Source organism: Rutidosis leptorrhynchoides, chromosome 5 (assembly GCF_046630445.1).
Source record: "Rutidosis leptorrhynchoides isolate AG116_Rl617_1_P2 chromosome 5, CSIRO_AGI_Rlap_v1, whole genome shotgun sequence".
Lineage (NCBI taxonomy): Eukaryota > Viridiplantae > Streptophyta > Magnoliopsida > Asterales > Asteraceae > Rutidosis > Rutidosis leptorrhynchoides.
The window spans coordinates 53,439,312-53,453,148 of record NC_092337.1 but is presented as its reverse complement, the minus strand read 5'-3'; positions in this window follow the sequence as shown (position 1 = coordinate 53,453,148).

Here is a 13,837-nt window from a genome sequence, read left to right as displayed (position 1 = left end):
CTTGATGGTTTTTCTGGATATTTTCAAATTCCAATAGCACCCGAAGACCAAGAGAAAACCACATTCACGTGCCCTTATGGTACTTTTGCTTACAAACGCATGTCATTTAGACTTTGCAACGCCCCTACAACCTTTCAAAGGTGCATGATGGCAATTTTTCACGACATGATAGAAGAATGCATGGAAGTTTTCATGGATGACTTTTCAGTCTTCGGTGATACATTTGAACCATGTCTAGTTAATCTTGAACGAATGCTTATTAGATGCGAACAATCAAATCTAGTACTTAATTGGGAGAAATGCCATTTCATGGTTAAAGAAGGCATCGTTCTTGGTCATAAAATTTCAAAGGAAGGAATTGAAGTGGATAGAGCTAAAGTAGATGTAATTGCTAAACTTCCACATCCCACCAATGTTAGAGGAGTTAGGAGTTTTCTAGGGCATGCCGGTTTTTACCGACGTTTCATAAAAGATTTTTCTAAGATTGCCACTCCTATAAATAAACTCCTAGAAAAGGATGCTCCATTCATCTTTTCAGATGAATGCATCAAATCTTTTAATATTCTTAAAGAGAAACTCACTAATGCGCCGATCTTGATAACACCAAATTGGAATCTACCGTTTGAACTTATGTGCGATGCAAGTGATTTTGCAATGGGAGCCGTTTTAGGACAAAGGATTGAAAAATGATTTCAACCTATATATTATGCTAGTAAGACGTTACAAGGAGCACAAACAAATTACACAACTACTGAAAAGAACTCCTTGCTATTGTCTTTGCTTTTGACAAAATTCGTTCATATCTCGTTCTAGCAAAAACGGTGGTCTATACCGACCATTCTGCTCTTAGATACCTATTTTCGAAACAAGATGCTAAACCAAGATTAATACGTTGGATCTTACTCTTACAAGAGTTCGATATTGAAATCCGAGATAAAAGAGGAGCAGAAAATCTCGCCGCTGATCATCTTTCTCGTCTTGAAAATCCCGAATTAGAAGTTCTAAATGAATCGGCCATACAAGATAACTTTCCTGATGAATATCTATTGAAGATAGATTATAATGAAATTCCATGGTTTTCAGACTATGCAAAATACTTAGTATGTGGATTCCTTGAAAAAGGATTGTCGTACCAAAAACGAAAGAAATTCTTTAGTGATATAAAACACTATTTCTGGGAAGATCCACATTTGTTTAAAAGTTGTCCCGATGGAATAATACGCCGATGTGTATTCGGGGAGGAAGCTAGTAAAATCTTAAACCATTGTCACACAGGACCAACATGAGGGCATTATGGGCCTCAACTAACAGCAAGAAAAGTTTACGATGCTGGATTCTATTGGCCTACAATTTACAAAGACGCACACCTTCTTTGCAAATCCTGTGATGCATGTCAAAGGGCCGGAAAAATAAGTCAACGTGATGAAATGCCACAAAATTTCATTCAAGTATGTGAAGTATTTGACATTTGGGGTATTGACTTTATGGGTCCATTTCCAAAATCTCATAATAATCTATACATTCTCGTTGCCATTGATTATGTATCTAAATGGGCGGAAGCACAAGCTCTCCCGACTAATGATGCACGAGTTGTAGTCAACTTTTTAAAACGTCTTTTTGCAAGGTTTGGAATACCGAAAGCTTTAATAAGTGATCAGGGTACTCATTTCTGTAATAATCAACTTGAGAAAGTTCTTAAAAGATATGGAGTAACTCATAAAATCTCTACTGCATATCATCCACAGACAAGTGGACAAGTTGAAAATACCAACCGAGCTTTAAAACGTATTCTAGAGAAAACCGTAGGATCAAATTCGAAGGAATGGTCCATAAAATTGGAGGATGCACTTTGGGCTTTTAGAACAGCCTACAAAACTCCAATTGGAACCACACCTTTTAAACTCATTTACGGAAAAGCATGTCATCTTCCAGTAGAAATTGAACACAAAGCATTTTGGGCTTTGAAGACATGTAATCTTGATTTACATGAAGCTGGACGTCTATGGTTAAGTCAACTAAACGAATTAGAAGAATTAAGACATGAAGCATACGAAAATTCGTTAATCTATAAGGAAAGAACGAAGAAATGGCATGATAAAAGAATCAGAAGTTCAAAAGAATTTAAAGAAGGAGACAAAGTTCTTCTTTTCAATTCACGATTCAAGCTATTTCCTGGAAAATTGAAATCAAGATGGTCTGGACCATTCATAGTCAAAAGAGTTTTCCCATACGGAACAGTAGAATTAATAAATTCAAATGGGATTGAATTTAAGGTTAATGGTCACAGAGTTAAACATTACATAGATAGTCCGATGGAAGTTGAAAACGAAGTTAATCATAATTTCAATACCACAGCTAACTAAGTGTGGGGAGAATCAAGTCTTTTAAAGAATAATATGTATTTCTGTTAGAGTTAGATTTTCTGTTTTCGTGTAGTTTTCGAAAATGGAACCCGAATGGTCTTTCCCTAGCAGACCCTAAAGAACTAGTCTTCTCCCCCCATTCTGCATTTTTATTTTTTTTAGGTTTTTTTTCGAAATGAAGACTTCCTGTGAATTAAACCATGGTCTAATGCTACACGCTTTAATCACTAAACGTAATAATGACACACTTACAAGTGAATTGGTATCATTAATAATAGGTAAATTGGACGGAGTAAGAAAAGAATCCAGATGCGAAGATAATAAGTTACCATTTGGTAAAGAAAAATCAAAATCCGCAGCGAAAAGAAGAGCACGACACCTTAAAAAATGTCACAAATGCAGAAAATGGTCACACGAAGGTAAATGTTCAAATAATCAAACCTATTCAAACACCGAATTTGTTACTTTATGCAGAGATGGACCGTTCATATGTTTAGAAGAAAAAAATGTTAAATACTCGAGGTTACGCCTATGTAGCCATGGAAAACCAATTAGTCCGACTATCTTATGAGTGGGCTAGAGCATATCACTAAGAAATCTATTTCACAGGTAAGTTTGTACAGTTTTCATTTTTATTTTTATTTTTATTTTTAACCTTTTGATAATAAACGCTAATTTGTTCGCTATAAAGTATTAAATTGGTATTCAATGAAATCAGGTCTTGCGACCGAAATTATTGATATCATACAAAAATTTATCACATCACTGCGAAATTTACCGTTTATTCTTAAGGTATAAATATCTTTAATCAATCAACCCAAAATATTTCAAAAATTCGTCATGAGTTAAATTAGGTTATTGAACCGAAATTACTTTACCGAAAAGAGGGGCGCATATTTTTGATAATATTTGATTGATAAAAGTGGGATAAAAGACCAAAAAGATTTTTAATTTTATTTTTACCATGTTTATAAAATTAATATACAGATATTAAATTAATATTATCAATATATTTAAAATTGTAAATATTTGAAAAATTAATATTTTTAATATAAGTTTGTATGTATAAAAACAAAAATATAATATAAGTTTGGTGTGAATTTTTAATATGAATTTTTAATTTTATACATTTTAAATTTAAGTTTGGTGTGAATTTAAAAACAAAAATTTACTTTATTTCGTTAAGTTAAAAATATGATTTTTAAAATTCGTCGTGAGTTGAAGACTAGGTCGTTGAATCGAAATTGATTTACCCAAGGGAGGGACGAGAACTTTTATTATCATTATTTTTAATCTTATTGAATTAAAGTATGCCAAAAACATTAAAAAAAAACCAAAAATATTTACTTTTAAAAACCGTGCTTTGAATTGACAAATTTTAAAATTTTGTTGAGGGACGGACTAGGACATTGTTCCGAAACACCCTCATCCTAAAAAGAAACAAAATTTTAAATTTAATTAATTATATGTTCTAAAAGTGTAAGGTTTTATAAATAAAAAAAAAATGAAAAACAAATGTGATGTAACAACAAGACGGAATGAACAAATGATGTGCACCATTTATCATTCAACAAACAAACGCCAATATGTTTGGAAACTTTGGTAAAATTTAATCATTTTTCTACGCTAATCACCCTCAATAATTTAAATTGTTACTGATTTCTTGCAAATGAGGGCATTGCAAGATCTTAAGTGTGGGAAGGGGTTAAATTCTTTCGGATTTTTAAAATTTTTTAACTTAAACACTTGGTTACCATTAAAAATACTAGTAACACAGTAGTTGTATTAGAATCTAGTGCTCTCTGATAATAAAGAACAGCCCTAGTCTTATATACTGACTACCCAATTCTAGTAAAATTTTTCAAAATTTTCAATTAAATGAACTCAAAATTATGTTTATACATATTTATGAACGATAAAACTAGGTGCTAACACCGAAATTATTGTTACCTCGGAAAGGACATAAATTGAGAAACAAACCAAAATGTTAGAATTCATTTAAAATGGAATAGAGGACGATAAAAAGGAAAATAAAAGCCAAGTGTGGGAAAAATTACCAAGTTATATTAAACATATGTTACATATTTTTGTAACAAATAACTGAAGATACTTTTGTTTTAGACGATTTTAATCAGTTTTACCCGATTTACTGTAATATATTTGAAAGAAAGATGGATCTACACGATGAATCAATTCCATTGTTAAAAGGAAGTAAAGTCTTTCGAAAAAGAAACGCGCTTCTTGATTTAGGTCATGAAGTTGTCGTCCAGACCAGCTGTAGGTTGACGAAAAATCTAGAAAAGTCATCTCTAAAATCAGCAGGAAATCCACGGACCTCAGCATCAAACAGGGTTGCCAAGTGGTCAGACTTATCCTAACCATGAGAGGATCTGTCTTGTAAAATGGGGAGGACGCCGTGCAAATTTGCTGGATAAGACTAATGAATCAGATTCCCAGAAAGGATAATCTCCTTAAAAGATCAAAAATCAGCTTTTAAGACTGATATTACTCAATCCTAGAGATTGACCTTAAAAGATTGAGAATTACAAACTCATGGAATTCGATGATATCTAAACTCGAGCTTGAACGAGAAAATATTTTGATCAAAATTACAAACCGATTTGTTTTCTAAAAACCCATTTTCAATGCGTTCATTACCATTGAACGTAAAATCCTAGGAATTCACCTGGAATTCATTAGGTCACCTGAACCAAATCGGGTGTCAACCGTAAGAATGGTGGTTGCATAGCATGCTCAAAGACAGGACCTTGTGCCAGACCGGAAAATTATAAGGGTGAGCTTTACTATTGCTCCTACAAAGGATAGTAATTGCATCCGACACGTTATAGACCATAATTAAAAGCATGTCAGGGGACATTGCCTTAACAGTTGCTTGTTCAACGCTTTCCTTTACAACCGGACGGTAGTTTACCGAAAGGTAATATACAGAGCAAGTATACTGGACGTGTTGCTTTCCCAATACAAGGTTAGCAAGTGGGTGACACAAAACCACAAGTTTTTGAGCTAAAATTTTCAAATCTGAAACCCACCAAACCCACAAAAACATTTTGCAAACACCGGAGAAGGGTTATTCCGGAAAACTTATCTAGGGTAAAAGCTAGATTTAATTTTCAAAAGATCAAATATTTTCATAAAGATCCAATTTCCTTAAAGGATCTAAATTTTTATAGTCATGTGGGACTGTAAACCACATCGTTACTACCCTTGTTTATACCGCCGTAAAGAAATCACTGATGTACAATGTGTGAAAAATAAAGAAGTGATTCTAGTATATTTCAAGACTATATTGCTTGAGGACAAGCAACGCTCAAGTGTGGGAATATTTGATAATGTTAAAAACGAACATATATTTCATAGCATTATCCCTCAAGAAAGACAAGCTTTTAGTTGCAATTGTTCTATTTACAAGTGATATTCGTTTAAATAATAAAAGGTGAAGACAAAAGACAGATTCGACGAATTGAAGATGCAAATGACCAAAAAGCTCAAAAGTACAAAGTACAATCAAAGAGGTTCCAATTATTGATAAGAAACGTCTCAGAATTACAAGAGTACAAGAATCAAAACGCAAAGTACAAGATATTAAATTGTACGCAAGGACGTTCGAAAATCCGGAACCGGGACCAGAGTCAACTCTCAACGCTCGACGCAACGGACTAAAAATTACAAGTCAACGGAGTACAAGAATATAATATAATATATATATATATAATTAAATTTAATTATATATATTATATTATATAATAAATAAATAAGCAGCCCACGTTTTTAAAGATTTTGAGCCTCCCCAGCTGGCCATGCGATGGCATGGCCTTGAAGGGCAAAGCCCATGCGATCGCATGAGACCCTTTTCCAGCCCACATGCCTATAAAAGTCGCAGTTTGGTGCATCAAAAAGATATATATCCATCCAACTCTCAACGTGTATATATATATATATATATATATATATATATATATATATATATATATATATATATTTTAATTTTAATTATAATTTCTAATAATAAGGGTATGTTAGCGAATGTTGTAAGGGTGTAAGTCGAAATTCTGTCCGTGTAACGCTACGCTATTTTTAATCATTGTAAGTTATGTTCAACCTTTTTACATTAATGTCTCGTAGCTAAATTATTATTATGCTTATTTAAAATGAAGTAATCATAATGTTGGGATAAATATTTAAATTTGGGTAATTGGGCTTTGTACCATAATTGGGGTTTGGACAAAAGAACGACACTTGTGGAAATTAGACTATGGGCTATTAATGAGCTTTATATTTGTTTAACTAAATGATAGTTTGTTAATTTTAATATAAAGATTTACAATTGGACATACCTATAAATAACCATATACACTCGATCGGACACGATGGGCGGGAATGGATTAATAGTCACTATAATTATTAAAACAGGGGTGAAATTATGTACAAGGACACTTGGCATAATTGATAACAAAGTATTAAAACCTTGGGTTACACTCAGTCGATATCCTGGTGTAATTATTAAACAAAGTATTAAGACCTTGTTACAGTTTAAGTCCCCAATTAGTTGAAATATTTGACTTCGGGTATAAAGATAATTTGACGAGGATACTCGCACTTTATATTTATGACTGATGGACTGTTATGGACAAAAACCAGACGGACATATTGAATAATCCAGGACAAAGGACAATTAACCCATGGGCATAAAACTAAAATCAACACGTCAAACATCATGATTACGGAAGTTTAAATAAGCATAATTCATTTATTTCATATTTAATTTCCTTTATTTTATATTTAATTGCACTTTTAATTATCGCACTTTTATTTATTGTTATTATATTTAATTGCACTTTTAATTATCGTACTTTTTAATTATCGCAAGTTTATTTTATCGCACTTTTATTTATCGTAATTTCATTATCATTATTTACTTTACGCTTTAAATTAAGTTATATTTATTTTTAATATTTTACATTAGGTTTTAACTGCGACTAAAGTTTTAAAATCGACAAACCGGTCATTAAACGGTAAAAACCCCCCTTTTATAATAATAATATTACTTATATATATATTTGTATTTTTATAAAATAAAACTAATATAGCATTAAGCTTTGTTTAAAAGATTTCCCTGTGGAACGAACCGGACTTACTAAAAACTACCCTACTGTACGATTAGGTACACTGCCTATAAGTGTTGTAGCAAGGTTTAAGTATATCCATTCTATAAATAAATAAATATCTTGTGTAAAATTGTATCGTATTTAATAGTATTTCGTTGTAAAATATAAACTATTTCATATACACCTCTACGCATAACATCAATGTGAAACGTATGAGTGAAGCTGTGTCATAACCTGACCTTAACCATAAGGACGAATACAATAACATATGATTTCATCGCGAGGTATTGACCTCTATATGCGACATTTTTCAAAAACTGCATTCGTTTTTACAATACAAACCATAGCTTTTATTACAAATACAAGGTTTAAACAACTTAATAATGATTATCGTTTAGCGATAATCTTAGACTTACAAACTTTACATGTGATAATAACAATACGACCTCCAACATATTTTACATTACAAATCCTCCGATATGCAGTTTTATTTTTGACACAAATATGCATACTCAAGATCTTGCTTAAATTCAACATGTTGCAGCGGAAGCTTTTAGTTATCACCTGAGAATAAACATGCTTAAAATGTCAACATAAAGTTGGTGAGATATAGGTTTAATGCGTTATAAATATAGACCACAAGATTTCATATATAAACGTTTCAATAAAAATATTCTAAGTTGTTGAGCACTTGATAACCATACTTAACATTTAATCAACGTCGCATATTCCCTCTATTATGAAATCTTACTACACCGTACCAAGTGTAGTCACCGAAATGAAGTACTGTGCAACCGTTGAATACTGGTCGTCCAGTCCTGTTTGGGTTGTCAGGCCCGATAGATCTATCAACAGGATTCGCGTTTACAATACCGCATGTAAATAGTAGTTACCAAGTTATAGGGAGATATGCCAGTGGTACAACTCAACGTAGAATATATTTTTAAGTACTTGTGTCTATAACGTAAATCATAAAATGCATGTATTCTCATCCCGAAATATTTAGAGTTTAAAAGTGGGACTATATACTCACCTTTTCCTTGAAGGTATTTAACTCGACTTGGTCTCCGATAGATATCACGAACCTAACCATATATATGATATATCAACATATTTTCTTTTTAAGAAATAAACGTTTCATATATATACTTTTAATACTTTTAATAATTTCTTAGTCCGTAGTTAGCAGTCCGATGTTAGTAGTCCACAATTAGTTGCTAAAAAAATAAAGACCCCATCGTATTCATGTTGATCGGAATTAATCTTGACCCACGGTACCGTGTTGTCAAATGACGTGTTGCGTACATAAAGTACCGTGTTGTCAAATGACGTGTTGCGTACGTACATGAGGTCTTATGATTAATCTTCTCGTGTTGTTTACGGGTGGTCCTGAAATATATAAAATTAAATCATGAGTAAATATATATGAAATATCATATTAATTAGGAAAGATATGATTTATTTAATTTTTCTCCAATTATTTTCGTTGTTAAACAAGCTTTGGATACCCGATCTTATTTTAGTCGTAGTTTCTTCGTTACAACTCCGTTTTTGTTGATTCAACTTGCCACTTCCTTGGATCGAGTCAAATTTTAAGAATATGAATTGTAAATACCTTGGTTTACATTCGGAATCACAGGTTATAGTCCAAACTCTAGGTGAATCTTATGAAAGTAATCATTTTTGTCATAAAAACAACATTTAATGGTCATTTTTCTAAAAATACTTATACTTTGAATTAAACCATGAAATTTTTATGTGTTAACATATTCATAAGAAATATCATTTTTCCAGAACATGAACTTCTAATTCAAAGTTCAAGATGGTTTTTAATTATCCAACCCAAAACAGCCTCCGGTTACACTCCGACGACATAGATTCAGTTTTAAGGTGTTCTTTGTAAAAACAAGTTGTATCTTGTTAAATTAGCATATCATTATGATATATTACAAGTCTTGAAGTATTTTAAAAGTTAAGTTAGAAGGATCTATTTAGTTTGCGAACAAATTTGAAATCATTCAAACTATGTTCTTGTTGTTAAAATTTTATATCACAAAATAAGATAGCTATATAAATATGAATCGAATAAAATTATGAACAAGGTTACTACCTCAAGTTACTTGGACAAGATTGCTGTAAAAGATGAGTAAAATCCTAGAACCAAAAGAGTGGTGGAGTTGGATCAAAAGGTTGGAAGTAAACTTGTAAATTTGGAAGGATTTTTGAAGTGTTCTTGGAAAGATTTTCTTATGATGTTTAAGTGTTGTTTTTGAAGCTAGATCTTCATGGTTGTTTGCTGAGATGTTTAAGGTGTTTAAGGCTCATGAATATGTGTGTGTTTAGCTAGGAAATGAAGGTAAAAGATTGAATTAGAAATGGAATGGGGGGAGGTCTTAAAAATGTGAAAATGGGGAACATGGACAAATTTTCATTTTGTTATTTTGTAAAATTAGTCATGCATACTTCCAATTCTAATTATCTAGCCTTAAGGGCATGAACAAGAGCTGAATATATGTTGATTTGACATGTATATACCAATAGTAAATACATCTAGAAGATGGGTATGATACCGGTACATATACCCTAGGTATACGTATAGAAATCTTTGAGAAAATGGAACGAGGATTCAAATATAACTATCTTTTGTAAATATACTTATATTGTTTTATGTATGTAAGACCTTTAAAAGTGATTAAATACATATCTATACGATGCATGTATAAGTATTATAGATTATAAGTATTTATGTCAAAGAACGTTACGTATAGTTATCGTTTTGAAAACTTAAGTTAGTAGTTTCAAAATATACCTACAACTCATTGTTATTAGTACACAATGAGATGTTAAACATCCTTAGATCATGTTAAATATATATAGATACATATATATACCCAGACGTATAATTATCATATGTTATATAGTTCGTGATATCATCGGTCAAATTGGACGGTCAAACGTTGTGTAAAACTCTTTTCAAAAACATAAATCTCAACAATTTAGATTGCTTATCATGTTGGTAAGGTTTAATTTATGTAAATATTAATCTTATATGCAATAAATGATCGAAAAAATCCGGGTCGTTACATTACCTACTCGTTAAATAAATTTCGTCCCGAAATTTTAAAATTGTACCTATTTTGCGTCATCGGGAAACAAATGTGGGTACTTTTGTTTCATTTGATCCTCTCATTCCCAAGTAAACTCGGGACCCCTTCGAGCATTCCAACGAACCTTGACGATTGGTATGTTGCTCTGCTTAAGCCGTTTAACCTCACGGTCCATGATTTCGACTGGTTCTTCTATGAATTGTAATTTCTCGTTGACTTGAATTTCTTCAAGAGGAATGGTGAGATCTTCCTTTGCAAGACATTTCTTAAGGTTTGAGATGTGAAATGTATTATGTACTCCGGAAAGTTGTTGTGGTAATTCGAGTCGATAAGCTACCGGTCCAATGCGTTCGATGATCTTGAACGGGCCTATATACCTTGGGTTCAGTTTACCTCTTTTTCCAAAACGTATTACACTTTTCCAAGGTGACACCTTTAACATAACCATGTCACCGATCTGAAACTCTAATGGTTTCCTTCGGACATCGGCGTAACTCTTTTGGCGACTACGGGCTGTTTTCAATTTCTCCTTGATTTGCACTATCTTCTCAGTAGTTTCATGGATGATCTCGGGTCCAGTTAATTGTCGATCTCCTACTTCGTTCCAACAGATAGGGGATCTACACTTCCTTCCATACAGTGCTTTGAATGGTGCAGCTTTAATGCTCGCATGATAACTATTATTATACGAGAATTCTGCTAATGGTAGATATTTATCCCATCCGTTTCCAAAATCGATCACACATGCCCTAAGCATGTCTTCAAGAGTCTGAATTGTTCTTTCACTCTGCCCGTCAGTTTGCGGATGATATGCGGTAATCATATCCAAACGAGTTCCTAGGGCCTCCTGTAGTGATTGCCAGAACTTTCATGTAAATCTACTATCACGATCGGATATAATGGAAATAGGTATTCCATGCCTTGAAACAATTTCCTTTATGTATAATCGTAATAGTTTCTCCATTCTATCCGTTTCCTTTATAGGCAAGAAATGTGCAGATTTGGTGAGACGATCAACTATTACCCAAATGGTGTCATAACCCCAGGCAGTCTTAGGGAATTTTGTGATGAAATCCATGGTAATACCATCCCATTTCCATTCTGGGATTTCTGGTTGTTGAAGTAATCCTGACGGCTTCTGGTGTTCTGCTTTGACTTTGGAACAAGTTAAACATTCCCCAACATATGTTGCAACGTCTGTCTTCAAATTAGACCACCAATAATGCGTCTTAAGATCTTGATACATCTTTCCAACTCCAGGATGTATCGAGTATCTTGTCTTATGTGCCTCATTCAATATTAACTTTCTTAATCCACCCAACTTTGGTACCCAAATACGGTTTGCAAAATATCGAATTCCATCTTCCCGCATAATGAGTTGTTTCCCATACTTCTTCATTATTTCATTTCCTATGTTTTCTTTAGTAAGAGCTTCTCGTTGAGCCTCTTTGATTTGTGAGTTGAGATTCATGCGAATTTTTATGTTCATTGCTCGTACTCGAATTGGTTCTCGTTCCTTTCTGCTTAAAGCGTCGGCCACTACATTCGCTTTCCCGGGATGATAGCGAATCTCACAATCGTAGTCGTTTATCAGCTCGACCCACCTACGTTGCCTCATGTTCAGCTGTTTCTGATCGAAAATATGTTGAAGGCTTTTATGATCAGTAAACACAGTGCATTTAACTCCATATAAATAGTGTCTCCATATCTTCAATGCAAACACTACTGCCCCCAATTCTAGATCATGCGTCGTATAATTCCGCTCGTGAATCTTCAATTGTCGGGATGCGTATGCAATAACTTTCTTTCGTTGCATAAGGACGCAACCAAAACCTTGTCGCGAAGCGTCACAATATATCTCAAAATCATCGTTCCCTTCAGGTAACGATAAAATAGGTGCCGTGGTCAACTTCTTCTTGAGTAATTGAAATGCACTCTCCTGCTCAAAGGTCCATTCGTACTTCTTCCCTTTTTGTGTTAACGCTGTCAATGGTTTAGCTATTCGGGAAAAATCTTGAATAAACCTTCTATAATAACCGGCTAAACCCAAAAATTGGCGTATCTGCGTTGGTGTCTTAGGAGTCTCCCATTTTTCAATGGCCTCAATTTTAGCTGGGTCAACCTGAATTCCTTTGCTACTAACAACATGGCCAAGAAATTGCACTTCTTTCAAACAAAATGCACACTTAGAAAATTTGGCGTATAATTGTTCTTTTCTTAACAATTCTAATACCAATCTTAAATGTTGTTCATGCTCTTGCTCACTCTTGGAATAGATAAGAATATCGTCAATGAAAACGATAACAAACTTATCTAAATACGGACTACAAACTCGATTCATGAGGTCCATGAATACAGCTGGCGCATTCGTTAATCCAAACGGCATGACCAAAAATTCATAATGACCGTAGCGTGTCCGAAAAGCAGTTTTCGGAATATCTTCTTCTTTGACGCGTAGTTGATGATAGCCCGACCTTAGGTCGATTTTTGAGTAAACACATGATCCTTGCAATTGATCAAATAAGTCATCAATTCTCGGTAGTGGATACCGATTCTTGATAGTTAACTTATTTAATTCACGATAATCTATACACATTCGGAAAGATCCGTCTTTCTTCTTGACGAATAAAATCGGAGCTCCCCACGGTGAAGTGCTCGGTCGAATGAAACCACGGTCCAGTAATTCTTGTAACTGGCTTTGTAACTCTTTCATCTCAGATGGTGCAAGTCTATATGGAGCACGAGCCACTGGTGCAGCTCTTGGTACTAGATCTATTTGAAATTCTACAGATCTAAATGGAGGTAATCCCGACAACTCTTCCGGAAAGACTTCAGGAAAATCTCTTGCCACAGGCACGTCATTGATGCTCTTCACTTTCTCCTTCGTTTTGACTTTATTAACATGTGCTAAGATAGCATAGCACCCTTTCTTCAAGCACTTTTGAGCTTTCAAATAACTAATGAGTTTTAGCTTTGAGTTACCCTTCTCTCCATAAATCATTACTGGCGTTTTATCCTTACGAGGAATGCGAATTGCCTTCTTGGCGCACACAACTTCAGCTCCTATTTTGGACATCCAGTCCATGCCGACTATTACATCAAAACTTCCTAATTCTACGGGTATCAAAATCAATCTTAAATGTTTCTCCGGCTAAATTTATTTTACAATCACGGTAAATTTTATCGGCTTTAATTAGTTTACCATTAGCTAACTCAATCATGTACTTAGCATCTAGAGGTA